General features: G+C 41.0%; 1 protein-coding gene and 1 long non-coding RNA gene across 5 annotated transcripts in view; one reads left to right on the forward strand and one right to left on the reverse strand.

Moving 5' to 3' along the window:
• Positions 1-1,455: 1,455 nt before the first annotated feature.
• On the reverse strand, positions 1,456-16,720 carry LOC116597450. 2 transcript variants are annotated; one of them, XR_004288608.1, is made up of 3 exons: positions 16,351-16,720; positions 10,933-11,008; positions 1,456-1,486 (listed from the first exon to the last, which is right to left on the reverse strand). It is a non-coding gene; the product is annotated as an uncharacterized LOC116597450 (long non-coding RNA). The 2 variants fall into 2 exon arrangements; XR_004288609.1 differs by lacking the exon at positions 1,456-1,486 and adding an exon at positions 6,454-6,537.
• Positions 16,230-27,504, forward strand: part of DIS3L2 (DIS3 like 3'-5' exoribonuclease 2) — a 365,245-nt gene continuing 353,970 nt past the window's right edge. For 2 of the 3 annotated variants that reach the window (XM_032355174.1, XM_032355177.1), the window contains exon 1: positions 16,230-16,317. The gene's annotated coding sequence lies outside the window, so the exon portion shown is untranslated. The remainder of the gene's footprint in view (positions 16,318-27,504) is intronic. The other variant, XM_032355175.1, reaches the window with a different exon arrangement.

Here is a 27,504-nt window from a genome sequence, read left to right on the forward strand (position 1 = left end):
GGAGAGGAAGAGAGAGAATCTTAAGCAGGTTCCATCCCCAGCATGGAGCCTGCTGCGGGGGGCTCGACCTCATATCCCTGAGATCATGACCTGAGCCTAAATAAAGAGTCAAATGCTTAACTGACTGGGCCAGCACACACTAGTGTTTCTTAAGTCTAGCCTGGGGAACTGAGCCCTCCCTGGCAGGAGCTTGCACCTATCTCATGATCGCTCAAGCCCATGGGCACCATGGGCGGGTGGGGGGCTTGGCTGCGTGTGAGTTGGAAAAGCTGCACGGCCTTGGGGTGCTGGTGCTTTCCCTGGACATCCTGGTAACATGGGGGACAGCACCCCCTCTCCCACTCAACTAAGGGACCCAGACCCCAGAGGTGGGGCCGGTCTCCCCATGATGGTAGAGGTGGTGGACCAGGTATGAGCACCATAGGAAATGTGGTTCCGAGGCTTTCCTAGAGTTTCGCTGGGGCCTGACCTACAGCTGCACAGCAGACCTGGGGAGCCAGGGCCACGTTGGACATCGGAGCCAGGGGGCCGGAGGCAGCAACACCAGCTGGCAAGGCCCTGGGGTAGGGACGTGGGTGGGGTGCACTCTTGCAGTGGTGGAAGTCTGTGTCCCTGAGGGACTGTCTGAATTTCTGTTTCCCTAGCAGGCAGCTGGAGGGAACACACTGGGGACAAATTTGGTGACATATCCAAGCACCACAGGAAGACTTCATATATTAGGGGAGGCTACACCCCCAAATTGACCAGAAATTCCTGCTGACAAGGTAGGAAGGTCCCAGGATTGGGGTAACTTAGACATAAATGTAACTGTGATCTGACTTGTCCGCCAAGCAGGCGAAGTTTATGAATTTCTCATTCCATTGGTTTTGATATTGTGGAAAATAATTAAATGTGTCTCAGGCAAAGAACTAGGAATGGATTCATGAAATCCACAAACTTACCTCCATTGAAATGATACAAAACCTGGGGAAGTGGTAGCCCTTTGAAAATTCAGCTTAGTCTCTGAGAACTGTTAGCTAACCACAAGAGCCTTCCTTCTGATATTGTCCCCATGGAAAAGAGAGCTTCTGTCCACATTTTTATTATCAGTCAATGCCTAGAAGAATTTACATTTCTGGGAAAGATAATTTCACTTGGAAGGTGGCGATATTTATTCAATAAAGAACCAACTCCTCTGAGTCTGCTGAAATTGGTTTAATACCTTCTTTCAAATCCCATATTAAAGGTGAGCAAGAGGGGTGCCTCGATGGCTCAATTAGTTAAGCTTTGAGCTCCTGGTTTGGGCTGGGGTTATCATCTTAGGGTCGTAGGATAGAGCCTTGAGTCTAGCTCCGTGTCCAGACCTGTGTCCAGCCCCATGTCCAGCCCCATGTCCAGCATCGTGTCCAGCCCCACGGTGAGCCCCACATGAGGCTCCCTGCTCAGTGGTGAGTCTGCTTTTCCCTCTTCCTCAGCCTGCTGCTCCGCCTGCTTGCACTCTCTCTCTCTCTGTCAAACAAATAAATAAAATCTTTTAAAAAAATAAGTAACTTTAGGGCGCCTGGGTGGCTCAGTGGGTTAAGCCGCTGCCTTCGGCTCAGGTCATGATCTCAGGGTCCTGGGATCGAGTCCCGCATCGGGTTCTCTGCTCCGCGGGGAGCCTGCTTCCTCCTCTCTCTCTCTCTTTGCCTGCCTCTCTGCCTACTTGTGATCTCTCTGTGTCAAATGAATAAATAAAATCTTTAAAAAAAAATAAGTAACTTTAAATACATACAGGCAATGTTCACCTGTTGGAAACAAAAGTTTTTTTTTTTTTTTTAAAGATTTTATTTATTTTATTTGACAGAGAGAGAGATCACAAGTAGGCAGAGAGGCAGGCAGAGACAGAGGGGGAAGCAGGCTCCCTGCTGAGCAGAGGGCCTGATGCAGGTGGTGGGGGGGGCTCGATCCCAGGACACTGAGATCATGACCTGAGCCGAAGGCAGCGGCTTAATCCACTGAGCCACCCAGGCGCCCCTGGAAACAAAAGTTTTAAAACAGCTTTTTGAGATATAATGTGTACCTTAACCAATTCACCCATTTAAAATGTAGAATTCAATGGCTTTTAGTATATTCAGAATTGTGCTACCATCACCATAATCCATCACCCTGAGCGACTCCCCACCGCCAAACCATTAATCCTCATTCCCTCCATGCCCCACAAACCTAGGCAACCACAAATCTACTTTCTGGGTCTATAGATTTGCCTATTCTGGGCATTTCATATAAATGGAATTAGATAATATATGGCCTTATATGTCTGCTTTCTTTATATAACATTTTTAAGATTCAGTCATATTGGGGCACCTGGGTGGCTCAGTGGGTTAAGCCTCTGCCTTCGGCTCAGGTCGTGATCTCAGGGTCCTGGGATGGAGCCCTGCACTGGGCTCCCTGCTCAGCGAGGAGTCTGCTTGCCTCTCTCCCCAGCTTATGCTCTCACTCTCTCTCAAATAAACAAATAATTAAATAAATAAATAAATCTTTAAAAAGAAAGAGTTACTCATATTGTTGCATGTATCAGTACTTTGTTTTTTTATGGCTACATGACAGCCCACCGTATGCACCCACCATGTTTTGTTTACCCACTCATTGGTTGATGGACATTTGCTTTGCTTCCATTTTTTGGCATCATGTATAATGCTGCTATGGAGATATATGCACAGATTTGGGGTCAACATATGTTTTCATTCTCTTGAGTATATACCTAGGAGTGGAATTACTGGGTCATATGTTAGCCCCGTGTTTAATGAGCTGTCACACAGTTTTTCAAACTGGCAGCAGCCTCCATTCCCACCAACACAGAATGAAGGTTGCTTCCTATCATTACCAGTACATGTTTTACCTGTCTTTCTGACCATGGCCATCCTAGTGGGCATGAAGAAAGTAAAAGGTCTTTAAATAATACAAATTATGGTGAAAGCTTAACAATCTCATGAATGATATGGGATTCTTTTTTTTAAGCAGACAATGAAGAGATGCTCAACATAACTCATCATCGGGGAAATGCAAATCAAAACTACAGTGATATGTCACCCCATACCTGTCAGAATGGCTAGAATCAACAATATAAAAAACAAGCGTTAGCAGGGCTGTGGAGAAAAAGGCACCCTTTGCACTGTTGGTGGGAATGCACACTGATGCAGCCGCTGTGGAAAACAGTATGGAGTTTCCTCAAAGAATTAAAAATAGAACTGCCCTATGACCTAGTAATCACGCTAGTAAAGAATACGAAAACACTAAATCAAAGGGATACATGCATCCCAATGTTTATAGCAGCATTATTGACAATAGCTAAGCGATGGAAGCAGCCCAAGTGTCCTTCGATTGCTGAATGGATAAAGATGTGGTGTGTATATACAATGGGGGTATTGTTCAGCCATAAGAATGAAATCTTACCATTTGCAATGACATGGATGGAACTAGAGTGTATAATGTTAGGTGAAATAAGTCAGAGAAAGACACATACCATATGATCTCATTCATATGTGGAATTTAAGAAACAAAACAAATGAACAAAGAAGAAAAGAGACAAACAAACGCACAAACAAAAACCAGACTCTTAACTATAGAGCACAACTGATGGTTATCGGGGGGAGGTAGGGAGGGAGGATGGGTGAAAGGGATTAAGAGCACACTTATCTTGGGGCACCTGGGTGGCTGAGTGGGTTATACCTCTGCCTTCGGCTCAGGTCATGATCTCAGGGTCCTGGGATTGAGCCCCACATCGGGCTCTCTGCTTATTGGGGAGCCTGCTTCCCCCTCTCCCTCTTCCTGTCTCTCTGCCTACTTGCTATCTCTCTCTGTGTCAAATAAATAAATAAAATCTTAAAAAAAAAAAGAGCACACTTATGTTAATGAGCACTAAGCAATGTACAGGACCATTGAATTGCTATATTGTACATTTGAAACTAATATAACACTGTATGTTAACTACACTGGAGTTAAAATAGAATACTTAAAAAGAAGAAAATAAGAAACGTGTTTTGATATACATATTATCCGACTGAAATCTTGCTCTCCTCTGCAGGCAGATGGCATTGCTGGTGGAGATGCTGGCCAGTATTTTCAGAGTTCAGGGACCATTCTTTAACAGAACGAAAATACTGATCCCTGAATAAGGTGAAAGAGTTCATTGTTTATCTTAACCTTCTTCCCCACGGCGAAACACCTGCCCTCCATAACGTGGAAGCAAAAGTATAACTGTTTTTACTGCATCTGACAAGATAATTCTGGTGAACACAAAGTGTGAATATTTGGTTAATAATTCTCGGAGACCACTGAGGCAGTGGGAAGCCCCAGCTTTCCATCTCCTGGCTGACCGCAGGTTGGGCCCTGTGTATGGGCTTCCTGGCCGTGGGAGGAGATGATGGAGGACTCGAGGTTGGCAGCAAAGAGAAATGGCCCGATTGGAAGGGGGAAAAGCAAGGAGAGCCACAAGGCTGACCTAAGAAGGATGACTGAGCAAAGTTCTTGAGGAAAGGCAACATTTGGCTTGTTCATTGTGGTCTTCATAGGACCCAGGCCTCTGCCAGGTTCCTCGTGTTCATTTCCTCTTGATGATGCACAAGATGAGGAAACCACTTGAACCAGTGGCGAGCCCAAGGGAGAGATGGGTTTAGGCCTCTCTGAACCACTGTCTTTGTTGTCACACGGAGCATGTCAATTGCGTGAATAATGGGTGTCAGTATAGAAGAAACTGGTAACAGGAGGGGGGCTGGCTGCTGCTGGACAGGAATAGGGGACACTTTTCCACTGGCTACCCTTTGCACTAAATAAGCATATTCCTTTTCAAAATAAATACCAAGTTCTACTATCTCCCACACACAGTAAGAGGCCACTTTTGAAGGATCAAAAGTCAGTTTAGCTTCAGTTTTCACTTTTCTTCAAAATAAGTATTCTAAGTAAATAAATATTCTAAGCCCAGCATGATGACCTGGCTGCTTGTACACTAAAAATAAATGAGCCAAAGTGGACAGGATATTGTTTATAGCAAGAATTACGAAACAGTGACTATTACACTTTAATAAGAGACTTAATAAATTAGTTGGATTGAAGGCTTTGATAGAGGATTGGTTAAAGTCATGAGAAAACACTATATTTGGAAAAAGATACATACATGTATGGATAGCATACAAGAGGAGTCAAAACATCACTGGTAACCAGACAGATAAAGTTCAAACACAAAGCAGTATGTTCAATCACTAAAATAGTTTTTTTTTTAAGTATAATACCCCATTCTGACAAAGTTATAGTGAAATTGGTATACATTGCTTTAGGGTAGCATTAAATTGAAAATTACATGTATTTGGAGTATGTATTGGATATGTATCAATTGTCATAAAAGTGTTTATACTGCTTGAGTGAGGAATCTCAAGTTAGTCTATTTTGTCTAAGGAAATTATCCAAAAGGAGCTTAACCAAATATACAAAAATGTTATCGCACCATTATTTATAATGCTTGAACACTGAATACAATTATTGTGCATAAACTTAATGGAATACAATACAGTCTTTTAAATTAATATATAAAAATAATTTTCAAAGCAAAGAATTTCATGCATGTATATATATGTATATTATATGCAGGGATTTAGTTGCATGGATGAAAATTAAACACTATTTATGATAAAAGGTTGGATATTATGTATCTAACAATATGATGTAATTTTGGTCAAATAAATAATGGAAGATTCATACTGTTTATTTAAATTAAGGCTATAGAATATTTGTTCACATGCTGATACATATTTTCAAGCTTTTGGAGTGAAAAAATTACAGAACAATTGTAAAGTAGATTACATTTTGATTTCAAAACTTTTAGACTTTTCAATTTCAAAGCTTACTAAAAAGCTATTGTAATCATGACAGTATGGCACTGGAATGAAGTTAGACTTACAGGTCAATGGGATAAAATTGAGAGCCCAAAAATAAATCCATGAACTTATGGTCAGTTGATTTTGACAAGGGTGCCAAAAGCATTCAGGGGGAAAAAATTGTCTTTTTAACAAATGGTGTCAGAACAACAGGATAACCACATGCAAAAGAGTGAAGATTTAAATGTATAGATCAAAGACTTAAATTTAAGAGCTAAAACATAGAGGAAAACATAGGTATACAATCTTTGTGACCTCGGATCAGGCAACAGTTTCATAGATACGTCACCTACAGCATAAACAACCAAAGAAAAATAGGTAATTTGGACTTCAGAAAAACCAAAACCTTTTTTTTTGCACTGGAGGACATTGTTAAAATAGTAAAAATACAACCCACAACGTAAGAGAAAATACTTGCAAATCACATACTTGATAAGGGCCTCACATCCAGAATATGTAAAGAAGTCTTTACAATTCAACGACAAAAAGGGTGACACACTTGAACAGGCATTTCTCCAAAAAGATATAAAAGAGGTCAATAAGCACATGGAAAGATACTTACCATCACTAGCTATTAGGGAACTGCAAATTAAAATTACCAGGAGATACCACTTTACTAGATGAGATTATCATTCTACTAGGATGCCTGTAATAAAAAAAAATGGGAAATAACAAATGACATCAAGGTTGTGGAGAAATCTGAACCTTCATCCATTGCTGGTGGGAAAGTAAAATGGTGTAGTTGCCACATAACTGGGCCCAAATGACCCAGCAATTCCATGTCTATGTACATACCCCAAAGAACTGAAAACATATGTTTATGCAAAAACTTGCACTTGAATGTTCATAGTAACATTATTCATAATGGCCAAAAAGTGTTAACACCCCAGATATTTATCAACTGATGAAGAGATAAACAAGATGTGGATATATATACAGCGGAATATTAGTTCTCCATATAAAGGAACGAAGTACTGATTCATGATACAATATGGATGAAAACTTGAAAACATTTTAAGTGAGAGAAGCCAGTCACAAGGGACCAAGCCACATTCCATATGAAATGTCCAGAATAGGGAAATCTGTAACAAAGAATTGGTAGCTTCCTAGGTCTGGGAGGATGGGAGGGAAATGACAGCTAAAGGGTATGGGGTTTCTTTTTGGTATGATGAAATGTACTACATTAATTGTGGTGATTACTGGAAAACATTGTGACTATACTATAAACCACTGAACTGCATACTTTAAAATGGTGAATTAGATGTTATTTGAATTATATAGCTGACTGTTGAACAACATGTTTTGAACTATGTGGGTCCACTTATATGCAGTTTTTTTCTATAAATATAATACTGTACATATTATAAATGTATTTTATCATTTTCTTAATAACCTTTTTTCCTCCAGCTTACTTTATTGTAAGAATGCTGTATATAATGCATACAACATATAAAATAGGTGTTAATTGACTGTTTATGTCATTGGTAAGGCTTTCAATTAACAGTAGACTAATAGTAGACTATTAGTAATAACGTTTTGGGGGAGTCAAAAGTTATATTCAGATTTTCAGCTGTCTGGGGAATTAGCATCCCAATCCCTGCATTGTTCAAGGGTCAACTGTATATCTCATCTTAAAAATTTCAAAAAAGTATATTGAGAGCCAAATCCAAATGTCTGTCTGTCTGTCTATCTTTGGGTGGAATCAGGCATACATTTTTAGTTGCTTCCTCATAATCAAATGTTATTTCTAAGTTATTTCCAATTAACATTTGTAATTTATATAATGAATAGCATAAAAGAAAACTCTAAGATAAACATGGAACATGCTAAGTTACAATTTATAAATGCAGGGATGCAAGATAGTTACACATTCTGCAACTATGCGGCACAAGTATATAGCACCAGTCCAGAAAAACAGAATAAAATAAAAATAATTGTGCAAAAGTAGTAAAATTATGTATGAAGTAGTAAAATTATGTACAGAATTTTTTGAAACTTTTTTCAGTATTATAGTCTATATCTTTACAAGTAGGAGGGAAATAACAATATTTGCCTTACAAAATGAATTTGGTTTTTATTTATTTGATATTGAAATTGTTAATGACAACATTATCAACTCTAGGTGCCTTTTTTTTTTTTTTTAAATAAAGTCTAGGTGCTTTTTAAAAAGAATTCACTGAGTCATTCTACAATAAATTTTCCATGTTTCTTCCTTGAACTTTCCCTTTCACTAATCTTTCCCTGTTGCCTGAGTTTTCTTTTCTTCTTGTGTAAGTTGTATTCAGAATTATTAATCCCTTTAATATTTAAAACTTACCAGAGTTTAACTTTGAATAATATTTCCTAATAATTAAAACTTTTTTTGTGTTTATAGTTTTTGCATTTTGTTTCTCTTATGCTCTCTTGGGTATTTGTTGACTATCCTAATAGTCTGCAAATACCATATTAGCTAATTTCTTATCTGTTTTGCATATTAAACAGACACCCTCTTATTTTCTAATTTATTTGATTTTATATTTATTGCCTTTTCCTTTTAAATTTGTTACGTCAATCTCTAAAAAATTTAGGTGTAAGGGTGCCTGGGTGCCTCAGTCGGTTGGGCGGCTGCCTTCTGCTCAGGTCGCGATCCCGGGGTCCTGGGATTGAGCCCTGCATTGTGCTCCCTGCTCTGTGGAGAGCCCGCTTCTCCCTCTTCCTCATTCCTTCCCCCTTTTGTGCTGTCTCTCTCTTTCTCTCTAATGAATAAATGAAATCTTTAAAAAAAATTTAGGTGTAGATTGGATTGATTATTTTTTCCTTTTTCCTTCTTACTAACATAGGCAGGAGAGAAGCAAATTTCATCTGACACAGTTTTAACTGTGTCAATGGTATCTTTTTTTTCTTTGTCTTTAACATAACATCCCTTTTAGGGTGTTGCTTTTTTAACTCAATTATTCTGTCACAGAGTTTTTCTTCCATTCTTTCCTGGTCATGTGCATATAGGTAGTATATTGGGTTTTTCTTCAATTTTGCTGTATGGAAGTCCAAGAAAGAATGTGTAAAATCTTTGTGTATCTATGTGAATATCTTTATCTTGAAAATTGCAATTAATTGTCTGAGAAAGCTCAATCTGCACTTGAGAAAGCTCTCTATTTCCCAATTTTTCTTCTTTGGATCTGTTCCTCCAATCGCCTCCATCTGTAGAAGAAATGGAGGCCCCCGAGGTGCAGGGACTTGCCCATGATCTCTCAGTGGGGCTGGGGCAGAGCCTGTGTTCGGGGCCAATGAATGGAGCATTGTGGAGAGTTAAGGCCAACATGCTCCAACAGCACCCTTTCCAGGCTGGTGCCCATTCTGTTGAAAAGCTACAGAGCAGAGCTGCCTGAGGCCGGCAGTGTGAATTGTGTTCACACCCACCCCTGCAGTCTCCCTCCCTTACACTGCATCATCCTGGCCTCTTGTCCTTGGGCTTCCCTTTGGCCTTGCCTGAAGGAGGGATTCTTTCCTAGGATGCTGCCTTCTCATGAAAACAGACCTCCTCTGGGTCCTGCCATGGGTGTTCTGGGCATGCCCAGGTATGCCAGTATCCTGGGATGAACATAACTTAATCAGTCAAGCTGGGACCCGCTATACTTGGTTTTATGCAAGCATGATTTACCAGAGCCAGGCTCTTAAATTATTCTATCCTCCCTTTTGTTAAATGTATTTTTTAAAGAAGATTTGTAGGTGTGGATTTTGTCTTTTTAATCCAGTCTATGATGCTGTTTTTTAAATGGGAGAATTTCGTCCATTTACATGTAATCTTATTATTGTTGTAACTGTGTTATTCTGTATTTTTCTCAGTTATTAAAATTCTTTGTTTTCTCTTTAGTTTACTTTAGGAATTCTATTGGAGGCCGTGTATTTTGGCTCACTTAAGGGAGATGAGATGTTCTCACAATTTTCTGATCCACTCAGTTTCCCAGTGTTTTACTACGTTTTTCACTAACCCAACAAAAAACAGACTGGGGGGACGCCTGGGTGGCTCAGTTGGTTAAGCAGCTGCCTTCGGCTCAGGTCATGATCCCAGCGTCCTGGGATCGAGTCCCACATCGGGCTCCTTGCTCCGCAGGGAGCCTGCTTCTCCCTCTGCCTCTGCCTTCCACTCTGTCTGCCTGTGCTCGCTCTCGCTCGCTCTCTCTCTCTCTGACAAATAAATAAATAAAAAATCTTAAAAAAAAAAAAACAGACTGGGCTCATTTCTTTATATTTACTCTAACTAAAAACTACTTTAAAAAAGCCCGTTTCTTTCTTAAGAGTAGGTTCGGTTTTTGTTTTGTTTTGTTTTGTTTGTTTGTTTGTTTTTTGTCATTTACTCACCTTCTCTAAGTCCTCTTTGCTCAAATTGTCTTGGTTTGGTTTTGGCATTCTGAGATGTTTTATCTCCAGTTAAATATTTTCAAATGTGATTATCATATTTTACAAAAATTATACTTTATATTCTTGCTTTTCAGACGAGGGTATGTCTATCTGTGTAGATGGGTTATACACTGCATAAGATTATTTCTCCCTGCTCATATACCTTCATTGAAATTCACTCCCCCTTTCCCTTAATAAGTGGGTCCACAGGTGCACACACATACACAGAGATCCTAAGGAAGGTATAGACCCAAATGGCCATAATTGTGCTGAGTGAGTCTGTTTCTCTGGGTCAGTGGACTGGCTCCATGGATCCCCCTAGCCCAATTCATAGGCTGGCCTTAGCCAATCAGCTGTTTTCTCTCTAGACTTTTTCTTTTTAATTTCTAAAAATTTAAAAAAGATTTTATTTATTTATTTGACACACAGAGAGATCACAAGTAGGCAGAGAGGCAGGCGGGGTGGGGGTCGGGGGAAGCAGGCTCACCGCCAAGCAGAAAGCAGGACCCTGGGATTATGACCTGAGCTGAAGGCAGAGGCTTAACCCACTGAGCCACCCAGGTGCCCCTTCTCTCTAGACTTTTTAAAGTGAAGAGACTCATTCAGCACTGGGCTCTGGAACAGGAGAAAGACTCACCTTTCATTGAAATTGTCCCCCACCCACCTCAAACACTCACATAGATGCAGAGCAGACCCAACCTTCCCCTCCAGCACATGATTCCTTGGAGAAGAGTTGTTATCTGGGAAGAAAAAATTGGGGTTCTGTTAGGAAGAGAGCATGCCAAAAGTGAAGTTCGGTAGGCTGCAGCATCTGCTACAGAAGGAAGAAAGCAAGCTGTCTATTAGGACCATCATATACAAGATACTTAGCTGTTCTACACTCCTAAGAGTGACTATGGTTGAGGATAATTTCTTATCAAATGATAATATTAACAAACATGTATTTACTCTGTGCCAGGCACTGTTTTAAGTGCTGACTCATTTAAAATTCACATCAACCTTATGAGGTGGTACCATCATCATTCACATGCTATGGGGAGGGAAACCTCAATGGAGAGGTTGAGTAATTTGCCTAAGGTCACACAGTGAGTAACTGAAGGAGTTGGATTTGAACCCAGCAGTCTGATTACCCTTAAGTGCTCTGACGCATTGCTGCTCTACTGGAATTGCCAGCTTCACGTGATGCTGGTATCTGGCAGAGGGCAAGGTACAGGAGAAAAGTAAAACCTTGTCCTATGAAGACCTCCCTGTGCAGTGAATTCTCCAACAAGACAAAGGTGTCAACATTCTGGGTTTAATGAGTTTAAAGGTCACTTTATCTCTTTCTCTCTTTCTTTTTTAAAAAAGGTCTATTTATTTATTTATTTATTTGACTGAGAGATCAAGCAGGGGAGGGCAGGGAGAGGGAGGAGAGAAAAAACTCCCCACTGAGTGCCCAGCCTGATGCGGGGCTGGATCTCAGGACCCTGAAATCAGGACCTGAGCTGAAATCAAAAGTCAGAGGCTTACTCCACAGAGCCACCCAGACACCCGGTCATTCTTTCTTTTGTAAAGTGTAATAACTATTATTTGTCATTTACAGCTGCTGAGATTAATCTGTGGTTAAAAGAGAGAGCTCAAAATTAGAAAAAAGATGGAAGATCAGGGGAAGAGAAGATCAAAATGGGAGAATGAGAGATACAAAAATTAAGGCAAATTAAAAGCTAAGGATGTGGGAATCAAAACTTTGAACAAATAGCATTATAGATGAGAAGTTTCTAAAATTCATACTTGAAGTAGCATATGTTAAATAGAAAATAAAAGAAAGAGTAAAGAACTAGAAAATAAAAAAAAATAAATCTAAAAGATTAAGAATAACATGTTGAAGGCACCTGGGTGGCTCAGTGGGTTAAGGCCTCTGCCTTCGGCTCAGGTCGTGATCCTAGGGTCCTGGGGTCAAGCCACGCATCGGGCTCTCTGCTTGGCAGAGAGCCTGCTTCCTCCTCTCTCTCTGCCTACTTGTGATCTCTGCCTGTCAAATAAATAAATAAAATCTAAAAAAAAAAAAAAAGAAAAGAAAAAATAAGAATAACATGTTGATAGATCTGATAAAGTAAAATGAACAGTTGGAAGTATTCAGAAAGATGAGATTTTAAATAGGAACTAGAAGGTAAAGAGAAATTAAGGTAAAGGCTAAGAGCTCTGAGGCTAAAAGTGGGAAGGATCTAGAAGGGTTTATATTTATTTATTTTTATTATCATTTTTCTTAAAACACTTTTAAAAAAAGATTTATTTATTTGTCAGAAAGAAAGAGCCCAAGCAGGGGGAGCTGTATGCAGGGGGAGAAGCAGGCTCCCCACTGAGCACTGAGCCCAATGTGAGATTCTATTCCAGGACCCCAGGATCACGACCCGAGCTGAAGGCAGGTGCTTGACCGACTGAGCTACCCAGATGTCCCAAGGATTTATATTTAAAAAGCTAAGAGAAAAATAATACTCATAGAGTGAAAAAAATGTATTTTTTTAAAGCTACATTTAAAGTGAGACAAGAACAAAAACAGACTCTCATCAGACAAGGACTGCAAGTGGGAAATAGTGGTCTGGGTGGGGCTAATTGCTGGAATTAAGGAGGCCAAGATCAATTGATATGGAGAGGATGAGACATATTTTCTGCTCACCCGTAACACTCAGCCCACAGCACTATCAGCCTGCACACGCAAAGATGAGGCTCAGGGCACTTGACTCCATCCCACAGCTGATTGGTCCTTCCAAAGTCATACCCTTAGGCCAGCAAATACTCCTTCACTTTGGTTCTTGGAATATGTTCAACTTTATCTTAGTTTTTCTTCAATATATTTAATAGTCCTTTTGTTAGCTTTTCCTTCCTTCAAGGTGAAATCAAGCATGTTGTTGAATAGATTTATTCCATCATATTTCCTTAAAGTTCTTGTGGTATTTGGTAGTGGGATTGGGTGGGGTGAATGAGACAACCTACAGGACTTGTTCTTGGACTGGGCTGTAAGGGTGAGGGTATGGTGGCGGGGGGAGTGGAGGAGTCACGGATGGCTCCTAGGTGTCTGGATTTCTGCCTCTGTGACTGGGTAATGTTAGTGTAGGAGAAGACCAAGTTGGGGGTGGTAGTGGTTAGGAATCAGGGTCATCTGGACCTGGAAAACTCTGGGGCATTTTAGCTGTCTATAATCCTTAAACTCCCAGGAAGGCTTGAATTTCATAATAGACACAATACCTCTCAATGCCAAAATGGAATTCTGCTGGAGGTAGCAGATGGCTCACTGTATATACCAACAGGGCATGGTAACCCTGGTCCTCTGTTTATAGTCTGGGCATTCTTCAGAGCATTTTGCCTCATTAATTGGCTATCCATTATCCAGAGACCAGAGTCACCTGGAACCCTTCATGCCCACACCATCCTGGAAGTACAGAGTTCACCCACAACTCCCTGCAGTTCTCTAAAAATATGCCCTCACAGCAATGATAAGTTTCCATCTCTTGAGGCAACATTGAAATCTCCTGGAACCCCAGCCAAGTTTAGCCTAATGAATCACCTTGGTCCTTCAAAAGAACACAGTTCTTTAGAATTGAAGCTCTATTCAAGGCTGCCAGGAGAATGCGGGATAGACTTTATCTATTGTACTTTATGGATTTGGGGCTTCTTTTTGTCTCTATTACAAGTTGACTTCGTCCCTTCTGTTCACAGAACACTTGATTTAGCTTCCTTTTATTAAACTGTAAAACCATTTCCTGGTCCTGCCTTGCTTATGTTACACCTAAAGCTCCCTTGGCCGATATTTTGGGTGTTCTAACTTTTCAGCCACACATTTTGAATTTCTTGGTTTACTCCTATAGATGGCTGGTCACATCCATTGTGGATATATTTAGTCTCTTAGAGAGGAATATGCCTCTTTTAAGTGAGCTTGTTATAATACTTGATATAAGGGGAATGTACTGGTTTTCTGGACTGGAGGTATGCTTGGGGCAAACTTCTCACCCCATGTCACTCTACAGTGTGTTGTGGTTTTCCTTTGACCCCCATGAGGAAGCCCAGAGGTCACTCTACTCAGATGACGTGGGAACATGTCCATTCAACCCTGCCGCCTTCACACTGGCTGACACCATACTTTCTGTCAGCTGTCCCCAAACTGGATCTGCCTGCTGAACATACGTACAGTAATTGTCCTTGCTTTGCTTATCTATTCCTGCTTGAAATATTTTTGGTTTCCTTGGCTTCTCTCCCATTTCTGGCTCTGAAACCCCAGCTTTTATGTTATTAATCCTCTGTTCTTTTCCTTTTCTGGGTCTTCCCATCCCTGGCTCCAACGGGGCCTCTCCTACCCATTGAATCACTGTACCTTTGCCATCCTCTGCCTCCTGCTCCTGGTCGTCGTCTTCCTTCTCAGCTACGGTTTGAATAGACAAGTTTTGCCTACATCACAGTTTTGAGGAGGATTCTGACCTGTGTGAACATTAAAAACCAAAAGCTCAGGGCGCCTGGGTGGCTGAGTTGGTTAAGCTTCCGACACTTGATTTTGGCTGAGGTCATGATCTCAGGGTCCTGGGATGAAGCCCCATGTTGGAAGCCATGCTCAGTGGGTGGTGCATGTGTCTGCTTGAGGATTTTTCTCTCACTCTCCCTCCACCCCTTTCCCTGTTCTTCTCCCTCTATCCCCCCACCCCGTACAACGTACACTCTCTTTAAAATAAAGAAATCTTTATTTTATTATTATTAAAAGATTTTATTTATTTATTTGTCAGAGAGACAGAACACAAGCAGGGGGAGTGGTAGGCAGAGGGATAATCAGGCTCCCCTCTGAGCAGAGAGCCCGACAAGGGGCTCAATCCCAGGACTCTGGGATCTTGACCTCAGCCAAAGGCAGATGCTTAGTGGCACGATGCTTAATGGATGTGACAGGTGTCCCCAAAATAAAGAAATCTTAAAAAAAAAAAATTAGTAGAGGTATTAGTAGAGGAATCCTGAAATTTACAAATACTTTCAAAAACATTAAGGCATTCAGGAACAATTTAATTTATCTCTTTTCCTTGTTTGAATATGGAGGATATGGTGGTGGACCCCTTCACTACACAGATTCAAGCCACTGTCCACTCTGACAACATATTCCTGAATTTTGATTTTTTATGGTCACCACTAGGCACTTGATGGCCACATCATGGCACTGGCGACCACATCCTTACTGGAATTCTCTCCTCTCCTGCTGTCTTTTCAGCAGTCCTTCAACCAAACATTCTGACTGCTCTTTAAAGGTTCCTCTTCTTTGTTCACACCTACAATGTTGACGTTTTCTTAGGCTCCATCCTTTTCTACACACTTCCCTGGGCAGGCCACACTGACCTTTCAGCAGGTTTCTCAACCGAGCCTACTTTCTCACCTGAAACATTCTTTCCTACCCTTCTACGTGCTTGAAGTCTCCACCCCCAGCTTTTCCCTCACCCGTGTCTGGGTAGGCCCCACGGCCTTTGCTTAGCCCACCCCGGGAAGCAGCACCCGTCTGCCTGCCCTCCCATCAGTCTGTGCATTTCTGAGGGCAGGAACCGCGCCTCAATCGCCCCTCTCCGCCTCTCCAGGGCCAGCCCTGCCCCGAGACTTCTGCAAGTGTCCCAAACCGAGTGTCTAGTAAATGAAAGAAGGAGTAAAACCCCGTCCCGCGAAAGCACCGGCGTGGCTACAACAGGGGGACTAGAAGCCGGGCGAGAGCCCGGGCTGGGCGGGCTCCGGAGCGGGCGGCTGAGGCGGCCGGGGTCGGGCAGGAAGGCTTCCTAGAAGTGGCCTCGCTGGAGCCACCGGCTACAGCCCATCGCCCCCGCGAGGCGAGGCGAGAGAAGTCGCGCTGGCCCTTGGCCAGCCCCCGCAAGCCGCGGCACACCCCGACAGCGGAACGACCACAGACCCCCACCTCCGCGGCGCTCTAGCTGCGCGCGGCGCTCTTGGCCCCGTCCGGCCACCGTTGCTCTCTATCCCGCCGCGCCCCGACCCGGAAGAGCATTCTCCTTAGCAACTGCGGGACCTCCGCGGCGCCAGCCTCCCGGGAGCAACGGTGAGGCCTCCCCGCCCCCGTCGCGCGCCTCACCTCGACCCCTTCCCTGGACCCGGGTCTGGCCTGCGGGCTCTCCTACGTCCTTAGCGGGGCACCTGCGGCAGCGGCCCGGGGCGAGCGCCTTCCTTCTCCAGCGTCGTTGCCCTGCTCCGGCGTCGCCCCTGCCACCACGAGCCCCCAGCTCTCGGCCGACCCGGCCTGACAGGCTCGGCTCCTCGCGCCTGGCCCCGCCGGCCCTCTCTTGCAGCCTCCTTCGGGGCGCGGATAGGAAAACCATAATTAAATAGAGCCTGTTGCTGTAGAGAGGATGATTCCAGAGACTCGGGTCACCTGTGGGCGCGTTGTCCTGGGTCCTGATACAGATGTTTGGGACTAGCAGGGATGGAGCGTTTGAGGAGCCCTGAATGGCAGCCACTTAACTAGAATGCTTGATATTTGCCTGCTGCTTTGGGCTTTCCTAAGTGATGTATTTTATCTGCTTTCTTGATCGTGGAGACTCATGTAATTGGACATTTAAAACTGATCCTTTTCCGGAGATTATGTTTCCTGGTTTTTAGGGATGTGCCGTTAGTATTAAATGTAGATAGATTTTGTGTCTTCCAGTTTTCTACAGAAGGAACTCTGCCTGGAACTGATTAAGTTTGGGGGCGATGTCAAGTGAAAATTGCTACGTTGAAGAAAGTAGGGGCAGGTGTTGTTACTATCTCTGACTTAATCTGAAAAGACACCATGACATTGAAAACCTCCCTTGATTGAGTTTGTAGGTGTGGTACCAGGAAAACTATAAACCTTGTTTGAACATTGTTGGATAACGACTTTATATTTAATCTAATAATGGAGCTAAAACTGAGGCATATGAAAAACTTTCAGGAATGACCTTTGCAGGAAGTTTTATACCAAAATCCATTATTCAACGCAGTATAATTTCATATCACTTCAGTAAGTATGTAATAAGCACCCAGAGTGTTAGACTATGTGAAAAGATATAAAATAAGAGTGTCTAGCTTAAATTATTGGGAAAACTATAAAGTAGCATTTGTTTAATTGAAAATCAGAGGGAGGAGAGATCACTGTGGGCTGGAGTTTTCTGTGTTATGTTTATGGATTATATCTCTAAAGTGTAGATACAGTTTATATTTGTATTGGAGGGGACAGGGAATCCTAAGTAGTTCCTTATGTTCTTAAGGGTTTTGGGAAATAGTTCAAAGTGACATTTTGTAGTTTCTGTTTAAAGCTCTGTGGTTACTTGATTGCAGTATCCATTTCTTTCACTCTTAGTACACATCTGGCATTTTTCCTTTTTGAGATCTAAATGAATATGGCTTATATATAGTAGGGGGCTTTGCCACTTAAGAGATTCATTCCTTTGCTTCTGTAATGGTCTTTATATGAGTCATCACAGTTTTCAGTAGAGTTAGTTACTGGGTAATATATACTTAAGAGTCTTGTGAAATGTTGCTCTTTATTCATTTGACAGGTATTTCCAGAGGGCTGCTTATGTAGTAGGCATTGTAGCAAGAAATACCAAAACAAGTTGCCCAGCAAGTAGTAATTCTGCTTTATCTACTGTGTGTTTGTGTATTTTTGTATCTTACTTAACAACCTGTGATGCTCAGTGTTTGCCATGGACATAGAAGGGCCAGAGAAGTGTATTTTGTTATTTTTCTTAAGAGTTAAATAGGGGTTTTAGGCTTAATTGCTTTGGGCAGCCTCTAAAGATTCATTAAAGAATCCTCTTAAGATGTTTCATTGCCTTCTTATGGGTTTGTTGCCCATTTATTCACTTGTTCAACAAATATTTGAGTGCTTATTGGGTACACTATGTTGGGCCTTGGAAATGGGGGGCAGTGAGTGCATCTCTGGCCCCTGTCTTCAGATGATACCAATAATTACATGAACGTAAAAATACAACAGTGACACCATTTGATTTAGGGAAGTCCCTGGAAAGACATTTGAACTAAGATCTGAAGGTTGCGTAGGAAAAGGAGGAGTGTTCCAGTGAGAGCAAACAGCAAGGGCAAAGATGATGGGGTTCATGGGAAGGATTGGGGACTTAGGGTACAGCTCTATGTACAGAACAGGAAGAGTGTTGAAGAATCTGGTGGGAGAGGGGGCTGGAGAGGTGTACTGGGTCTTGTAAGCAGGTTGAGGAGTTTTTCTTTATTTTTGGAGTAAAGAGAAAGCCTTTATACAGTTTTACTTAGATACTTAGGATGGAGTGCAAATGCGGATGACACAGATTGTGTTTAGTCTGCTTTGTATTTCTGCCATTGCTTAGTATTTGTATTGTCGTCTTCCTTATTTCCTCATATGTGCTCCCTCAGCTCTATTGTAGTTAGAAAAGCTTCCATGTCCTATCAGCGAGATGTGTCCACTTTTTTTTTTTTTTAATTGGGACAAAAGGTATTTTAGGGATTAGTATCAGACAGTAGAAGTTAGTTGATTTGAAATATTTTTATATCAGTATGACTGCTGGGCACTAACTTCTGTGACATTTTTTCTTTTTTTTTTTTTTTTAGGATTTGTTTTATTTGAAAGAGAGCGTGCACATGGTGGAAGGAGGGTTAGAGGGGGAAGGGAGGGAGAATCTTAAGTAAGTAGCCTTGGCTGAGTGCAGAGCTAGAGGTGGGGCTCCATCTCAGGACCCAGAGATCATGAACTGAGCTGAAACCAAGAGCTGGGCGTTTAACCAGCTATGCCACCGAGGTCTCCTGTGATTGTTTCTTTTTAATTGTAGTAATAAAAACACATGATATAAAAGTTACCCTCTTAACCATTTTTAGGTGTTCAGTTCAGTGATGTTAACCATATTTACACTAGGACTTTTTTATCTTGCAAAACGAAAACTCTGGACCCATTGAACAACTCCCTGTTTCTATCCCCTCCCCTACCCCCCTGCCCTGCCAGCTTCTGGTGCATTTGAGTTTTTTTTGTTTGTTTGTTTTAAAGATTTTATTTATTTATTTGACAGGGATCATAAGCAGGCAGAGAGGCAGGCAGAGAGAGAGGGGGAAGCAGGCTCCCTGCTGCGCAGAGAACCCGATGCGGGACTTGATCCCAGGATCCTGAGATCATGACCCGAGCTAAAGGCAGAGGCCCAACCCACTGAGCCACCCAGGTGCCCGGTGCATTTGAGTTTTATTGCTGTGAATGTTTTTTAAGAATCATATTTGTCTCACATTCTATAGTACTCATCTCAGAATGCCTTCAGACCATTTGATTTTGGGTATTGGGCTGGAAAGGATTTTGAGATGGCTTAATATTTTTAAGTACAAAAAAGTAGAACAGAGCATTTTCTCAGGTGGGGGAGATTTGTAAACTTTATTTATTTATTTTTTTAAAAAGACTTTGTTTTTATTTATTTGACAGAGACCACAAGTAGGCAGAGAGGCAGGCAGAGAGGAGGAAGCAGGTTGCTCGCTGAGCAGAGAGCCCTACTTGGGGCTCGATCCCAAAACCCTGGGATCATGACCCGAGCCGAAGGCAGAGGCTTTAACCCACTGAGCCACCCAGGCCCCTCGATTTGTAAACTTTTATTTGCAGTTTCCCAGTTTATCCTAGGTTTGGGATTCCTGTAGTTTGCAGAACTAACCTTATAGAATCCGGTTTTTAGAATGTCCTTTGAACCTTCAGAAATTTTTTTTTGTTTTATGTGGGGAGTTGCTGTGGGAAGTAAAGTTCATTTTTATTCAAATACTACTGAGCACATGCACAAGTCATACTGTGAGTGGGTCTGGAATAGTTCCATAGATCCCTCTGAGGTCCTGCCATCTCTGCCATTACTGTCGATGTAAGGGAGACAGCCAGAGTTATTCTTGTCTTTATTAACTGGAGGATGGTGGAGCTGCATGAGATGCTCCTTTGTGTCACATTATGGGACAGAGAAGGATTTGGCAAGGATTTTTCAGATAACATTTTATTTGGAGCCATAGCAGGAACTTGATGCTCCAGAGTTGTAATTATGCAATTAACTTTCACATTGAGGCTGGAAGTGGTCAGGTTTAGTCAACTGTTAGTCCAGAGAAACTTATTTTTCTAGTTTCTTTTTTATTGTGGTAAAATGTATTATCTTAACCATTTTTTAAAAAAGATTTTATTTATTTATTTGACAGAGATCACACTTAGGCAGAGGGGCAGGCAGGGGGTGGTGGGAAGCAGGCCCCCCAACCAAGCAGAGATCCTGATGTGGGGCTTGATCCCAGGACTCTGGAATCAAGAAGTATCTCTAAATCCGAGAATGATTTAGAGAAGTATCTCTAAATCAGAGAATTATTTAGAGAAGTATCTCTAAATCAGGTTCTGACGTCAACATAAATGCTGAGCATGAGGATATCAACATAAATCCTATAGGGACTATAAAGAAAAGGGCAAGTAATGAAGTAGGCTGATATAGTAGGAAGTTTAAAAAAGCCTTTAAAATGAAGGAAAATATTATTGGTGTATCTGGTAGCTGCCTGGAGAGCTTGGGTACCCAAACCAGGGAGAGGCAGAAAATCCTATGATGCTAACTGAGGAGCTCTGCTCTTTAGGTTCTCTTAGTGAAACTGGATTGTTTCTAACTCTGATTAGGCTTTGATGAGGCAGAGAGGTGTGTAGTGATTGTGTAGGTGCTAAGGGATTCAGAGAAAGTCCCCAGACATTTCTCTTTAACTTCTCATTCAGAGAGCCTTTCTCCACATGGGAAACAGTTGCTTCTTTCTCTTTGTCGTGGTCAGCTTTGGTCTGGTCTGTTTTAAAGGATTGACTATGAAACTCTAGCAACAGTCATGATACCGGGGATGAGATGATAGTGCATTGTTATTTTTGTTTAATCCTACATAAAATAAGAGCAACAGTTGACATGGTTTGTTACTCTTTTTAGTTATTTTAAGTTTTTTTTTTATTTTTTTAAAGATTTTATTTATTTATTTGTCAGAGAGAGTGAGCACAGGCAGACAGAGTGGCAGGCAGAGGCAGAGGGAGAAGCAGGCTCCCTGCTGAGCAAGGAGCATGGTGTGGGACTCTATTCCAGGGCTCTGGGATCATGACCTGAGCTGAAGGCAGCCGCTTAAACAACTGAGCCACACAGGTGTCCCTATTTTAAGTTTTTTAAATGAAAAAATATTTGAGTTGTTCAGAGCTTTTTTGTTCCAGTAAAACATTTGTTTTCTTTATGATTTACTGAATTTGGTCCTTGAAATCCCTCTTTCTTAATGGTTTGGAAGTAAGGATGCCCTCTGAATTTTATGACTAAAATGCATGGTATTAACAGGGAATAATTTTACAGGAATGAATTAGGGCCCAATTTGTATTTGGAGGATTATTAATTACTGGTTAAGACTATATTTTTTTAAAAAGCTGATGTACTGGGGAATAGTTAACATATATGAGCTGTATGAATTTAAGGTGTGCAGTTAAGTTAAAAAAATTTTTTTAAAGCTTTTTATGTATACTCAACACATACCATGGGACTTGAACTCATAACCCTGAGAGCAAGTGTTGTATGTTCCATTGACTGAGACCCGGATTGTTAAGTTTTGTCATGTGTATGTATTCATCATCACAAACAAGTCTGTGAATATATCCATCACCCCCAAAGCTTTCCTCATATCCCTGGCTCCTTGGCCCCCATCCCAGATAATCACTGATCTCTCTGTCACTATATGTTAATTTTCACTTCCTAAAATTTTATGTAAATGAAATCATACAGCATGTAGTTATGCTTCTTTGACTCAGCATAAATATTTTGAGATTCATTTGTGGTTTTTAGTGCATCAGTGGTTGATTGTTCAGTGCTAGTTGTATTCCTTTGTATGGGTGTTCCACAGTTTATAAATCATTCACTTATTGATGGACATTGGTTGTTTCCAGTTTTTAACTGGTAACAAAGCTGCTATGAAAATTTGTGTACAAGTCTTTGTGTGGATGTATACTTTCATTTCTCTTTATATGGTATGCTTAACTTTGAAAGAAACTGTCAAGAGTTTTCCAGATACTATTTAGCATTCCCACTGGCAGTGTAGAAGAGGTCCAGTTTTTCCACATCTTTGTCAACACTTGTTATGGTCAGTCTTTTTGACTTCAGACATTCTAATAGATGTGTAGTGATGTCTTGTGGTGGTCTTGATTTGTCTGTCTCTAATGACTTGTGATGCTGGGTATCTTTTCGTGAACCTATTTGCTTTCCATATAGCGTCTTTGGTGAAGTGGCTAAATTTTTGTCCCATTTTTAATTGGGTTCTGTGTTTTTTTTATTACTGAGTTTTAGAAGTTCTTTATAAATTCTGGATGTTAAGTTCTTTTTCAGCCATAGGATTTGCAGATATTTTTCCTGGTTTCTTTATTCCCTTACTAGTGACTACTGAAGAGCAAAAGCTTTTAATTTTGATAAAGTCCAAATTATAATTTTTTCTTTTGTTGATTTTTTTTTGCATTACCTAAGAAATCTTTTCTTAGTTAATATCACTGATATATTCTCTGTTCTAGGAGTTTTTGTTTTAGGTTTTAGATTTAGATCCATGATCCACTTTGAGTTATTTTTAGGTATAGTAAAAGTGTGGCTTAAGGTCAGTTTTTCACATCTAGAATCCAATTGTTCTAGAATCATTTGTTGAAAAGACTATTTCCTTACTAAATTGCCTTCTGCATAGGTTGAAAATCTCCTTTTTAATGTGCTCTGTTTCTGGACTCTCTTCTGTTTCACTGATCTATTTGGCTTGATTTGATGATTATAGTTTTATAATAGAGCTTGAAGTGGGGTGGGTCCTTCAGCTTTGCTCTTCTTTTTCCAGATTTTGACTCTTTGAGGACTTTCTCATTTCTAAATTAATTTTAGAATCAGCTCATCAGCTTTTACAAAAAGTCTGCTTGAGAATTTGAGATTGTATTCTATCTATAAATCGGTTGAGGAGAATTACTGCCTTTTTTAAAAAAAAATATATTTATTTATTTTAGAGATAGAGAGCTCACTCTTGCAAGCAGAGGAAGGGGCAGAGGGAGAGAATATCCAAGCACACTCCCACTGAATTCGGGTTGGGTGTGGGGCTGGATGTGGGGCTTGATTCCCATGAGAATCCACGTCCTTGAGACCAGGACCCATGAGATCGGGACCTGAGCCAAAACCAAGAGTCAGACACTTAACCGACTGAGTTGCCCAGGTGCCCTGAGGTTTTTCAGGTTGTTCTAGTGGGGGTGAAGCATTTGAGGAGAGAAGAGTATATTGCAGTGTGTGTGGCTTTGGGAGATTTGGGCATGTGTTTAGCTGAATTGGGTTTGAATGTGGAAAGCAGATAGATGACTAGGGAGGTTGGACTGAATTGTGGAGTATTTTTGATGTCTGGTGTTCACACCACATTTTAATATATCTTGTCTCCAGCTGCTGCATGCCTCTGACACAGCAATGGTGCCTTTTAAAATTTCTTTTCATTACTTGATACAGTCTTGTGTATAATTCACAGGTTTATTGATTAATAACATTTTCTTACTATAGTACCCTTGGTGCTTCTTTATTACTATTTGTGATTGCATTGTTTATTGTGTTCATAAAATTTTGTGTTCATAAGATTCCTTCCAAAGAAGTCAGCATACTTCTGCTAATTCATTTACTGATTGTCTCAGCAGTCAGATTACCATACACAAAGAGTATCCCACTTCCTCAGGCATCCAGAATCTTGCTTCAACTTAAGGGTCATTGTGTAATCTTGTTCTGTTCTAATGAAAGGAGTACTCAGATGATATTGTTGTGGGCAGAGCCCAGGCCTGGTTCTCTGGGACATTTTTACTTCTGGCTGTCGGGGAGGAGTACCTGTGTTACTGTCCTTGAACTCACAACTGCCCACTACATGCAGAGTTGGCTCTGACACCACAAGTGCTCAACAAAACTCACATCTTTGTATCTCACTCGAGAGTTCAAGTTCCACCCAGGGTTTCATTGAATTTCAATCAACTAAAAACTAATGAATGGAAAAATGTCTTACTGTTCAAATTGCATCATTCTTGCTGCAGTACTTTTAATTTTCTTATGCAGACCTTTTTACTCTGGAGTTCTGGCAAGTGCCCTCTCTGCTGGAGCTCCCCAGAGGCATTGCTAGTGTCTCAGGGAGTTTGATCGAAGAGTGCATTGCCCTTTGCTGTAAACTCTCCCTGCATCCATGCATCTTCTTGCTAATGCAACTTCAGAAGAAAAGATGAAAAGCAAAGATTCTGCTAACTCCTAAAAGGTGTCTACTTAGAAGGAGATGACAGAACCAAGCAGATTTTCAGTGGCAAACATTGAATCTAGAATTAAAAGACTATGTATGTCTTTACATGCAGTCTGTACAGTGTATCTGGTTTTACTGTTTTGGAGTAGACACACAATATGACATTAGTTTCAAGTGTACAACATAATCATCCAATTTCTTTATATGTTGTGCTGTGCTCCCCAAAAGTGTAGTTACCATCTGTCACTGTACAAAGCCGTTACAAGATCATTGGCTATATGCTGTGCTTTTTCAATTCTACACTGTTTGTTTCCAAATTATGGTCTTTTATTAAATACTGCGAAGTTATAAAATAAGTGAAAAATAAGCATAAGATATACAGAATAATAGGATAATGTGTATCCATATAACAACCACCCAGTGTAGGAAGAAAGTTGTCATTGCTGTTGAAGATCTATGTTCTTGTTTGTAATCTTCTTTTCCCTTTCACAGGTAACCTGAGTTTTGCATTTTCCTTATACTTGAATCACATCCTTTGTATCCTTAAACTGTTAATTTAATTTTGGATGTTTTTGAAATTTGTAGAATGGAATCATACTGCAGACATTTTTTAGTGATTTGCTTCTCCTTGGAACATTATGCTTTAGTCACTTTTTTTTTTTAAGGATTTTATTTATTTGACAGAGAGAGACACAGCAAAAGAGGGAACACAATCAGGGGGAGAGAGAGAGAGAGATTGAGAGAGAGAGAGAGAAGCAGGCTTCCTGCTGAGTAGGGAGCCTAGGATCATGACCTGAGCCAAAGGCAGATGCTTAATGACTGAGCCATCCAGGTGCCCCTGCTTTGGTCACATTTTGCCAATAATGAATCCTGGCCTGTTTGTACTTAGGTATATTTCTTAACAATTTTCCTCACTGTTCTCATAAAGAGTAAGATTCATATATTTATGCCTTTTAGAAATAAAAAAAAGACGATGCTTTCTGACTGGACATGAATAAACCAGTTTCCTTTAAGGCCTTCTATCTCCATGCACTCCAGAGCCCATCTCTCAGGGCCATACATTAATGAGTGGGCAGAAGTCCTTAAAGTGGCTCATTTTTGCTGTCTTTTCTCTTCTGCTTTACTTTGGGCAGTCTGGACACTCCCCATTCCTTAAATAGGTATGGTTTCGGGGTTCTTTATCCTGACTGCACATAAGAATAATATCATGCCTACCAAAGACTGGCCAATTAAATTTGAGTGTTTCTTTTTGTGACTGTTCCTATCTTTTGCCTGTTCTTTTTGTTTGTTTGTTTAACTTTGTTTTAATTGGGTTGCTTCTTTCATATTGATTTATCGGTCTTAACATCTTGACATCATCTGTATATAAATCCTTGCTAAGTATAAAATAATAAATTCTTTTTATTTTCAGATTTATTTATTTGAGAGAAACAGAGAGAGAGATCTAGAGCATAGAGAGAGAGGGAGAGGGAGAAGCAGACTCCTCGCAGAGCAAAGAGCCTGAGTCAGGGCTCCATCCCAGGACCCTGAGATCAGGACCTGAACCAAAGGCAGACGCTTAACCAACTGAGCCACCCAGGTGCCCCTAACTCCTTGAATTGTTATATGTTGCAGATATTTTCTCTGTTATTCTCTGATAATGTTTTGTCTTTATTTATGACTTCTTTGATATACAGAGGTTTTTAATTTTTAAAAGATTTTATTTATTTGTTTGACAGATAGAGATCACAAGTAGGCAGAGAGGCAGGCAGAGAGAGAGGAGGAAGCAGGCTCCCTGCTGAGCAGAGAGCCCGCTGTGGGGCTTGATCCCAGGACCCTGAGATCATCACCTGAGCCAAAAGCAGAGGCTTTAACCCACTGAGCCACCCAGGCACCCCAAGGTTTTTAATTTTTAAAATTTGAATCTTTTTATCTATGGTCTCTGTTTTTTTTTTTTTTTTTTTAAACTAAGAAGACTTTTTTAAAAAAAAAGATTTATTTATTTATTTATTTGACGGAGATCACAAGTAGGCAGAGAGGCAGGCAGAGAGAGAGAGGGAAGCAGATTCTCTGCTTGGCAGGGGCCCGATCCCCTGACCCTGGGATCGTGACCTGAGCCGAAGGCAGAGGCTTAACCCACTGAGCCACCCAGGCGCCCCTAAGAAGACTTTCTTTACCCATTTATTTTAAGCAATTTCCCCCAATATTTTCTCTTAATATATTTATAATTTTACTTCTAACATTTAGCACTTTAAGTGTACTACAGTCTTATTTTTTATGTATAGTAGTAAAGATCTATTTTTCTCTAAATAGCCAGTTGTCTCATTATCTTGATTGATTTATTGATTGAAATGAACAGAACCTCAAGATTTTATTGTGTTCATGATAAAACAAAATAGGAAGCTTAGAACTGGATCAGTTTTTCTTTCTTTTATCTCCCCCAAGGTCAAAATGCTTGCATCTCTTAATAGCGAGCATTCTCTTAGATCTGCAGTTGGGCTCAACAGAGTCAAGCCTTAGCACCATCTTCTTTAGCCTTTCTCTAGAAAATGGGCTAGTGTGCTCAACATAACCACTCTGCTTCCTCTCATAATTTGGCTTTCCCTGGGCATAAAAAGAATCTTTGCCTGCCTTCCTTCCTCCCTCCCTCCTTCCTTCCTTTCCCTCTCTCTAAAGATTTATGTATTTATTTGAGAGAGAGCGCAAGTGTACACATGCATGGGAGGAAGGGCAGAGGGAGAGGGAGAGAGAGAGAATCCAAGTTGACTCTGTGTTGATCATGGAGCCCAATATGGGGCTCAGATCATGACTTGAGTGGAAATCAAGAGCCTGTCACCTAATTGACTGAATCACTCAGGTGCCCTGAAGGAGAATCTTTGCCTTTCTTACACGTTGTATCACTTTGCAGGGTTGGTGCTTGCCACACTTCTTGCAGAAAGTCTGGCAGGTTTTAGGAACCTGAGTGATCTTCCCCCACTGATTTGAATATAAGTTTTTAAAATTTTCTAAGTCTCTTTCTAGGACTGTT

Source organism: Mustela erminea, chromosome 8 (genome assembly GCF_009829155.1).
Source record: "Mustela erminea isolate mMusErm1 chromosome 8, mMusErm1.Pri, whole genome shotgun sequence".
Classification (NCBI taxonomy): domain Eukaryota; kingdom Metazoa; phylum Chordata; class Mammalia; order Carnivora; family Mustelidae; genus Mustela; species Mustela erminea.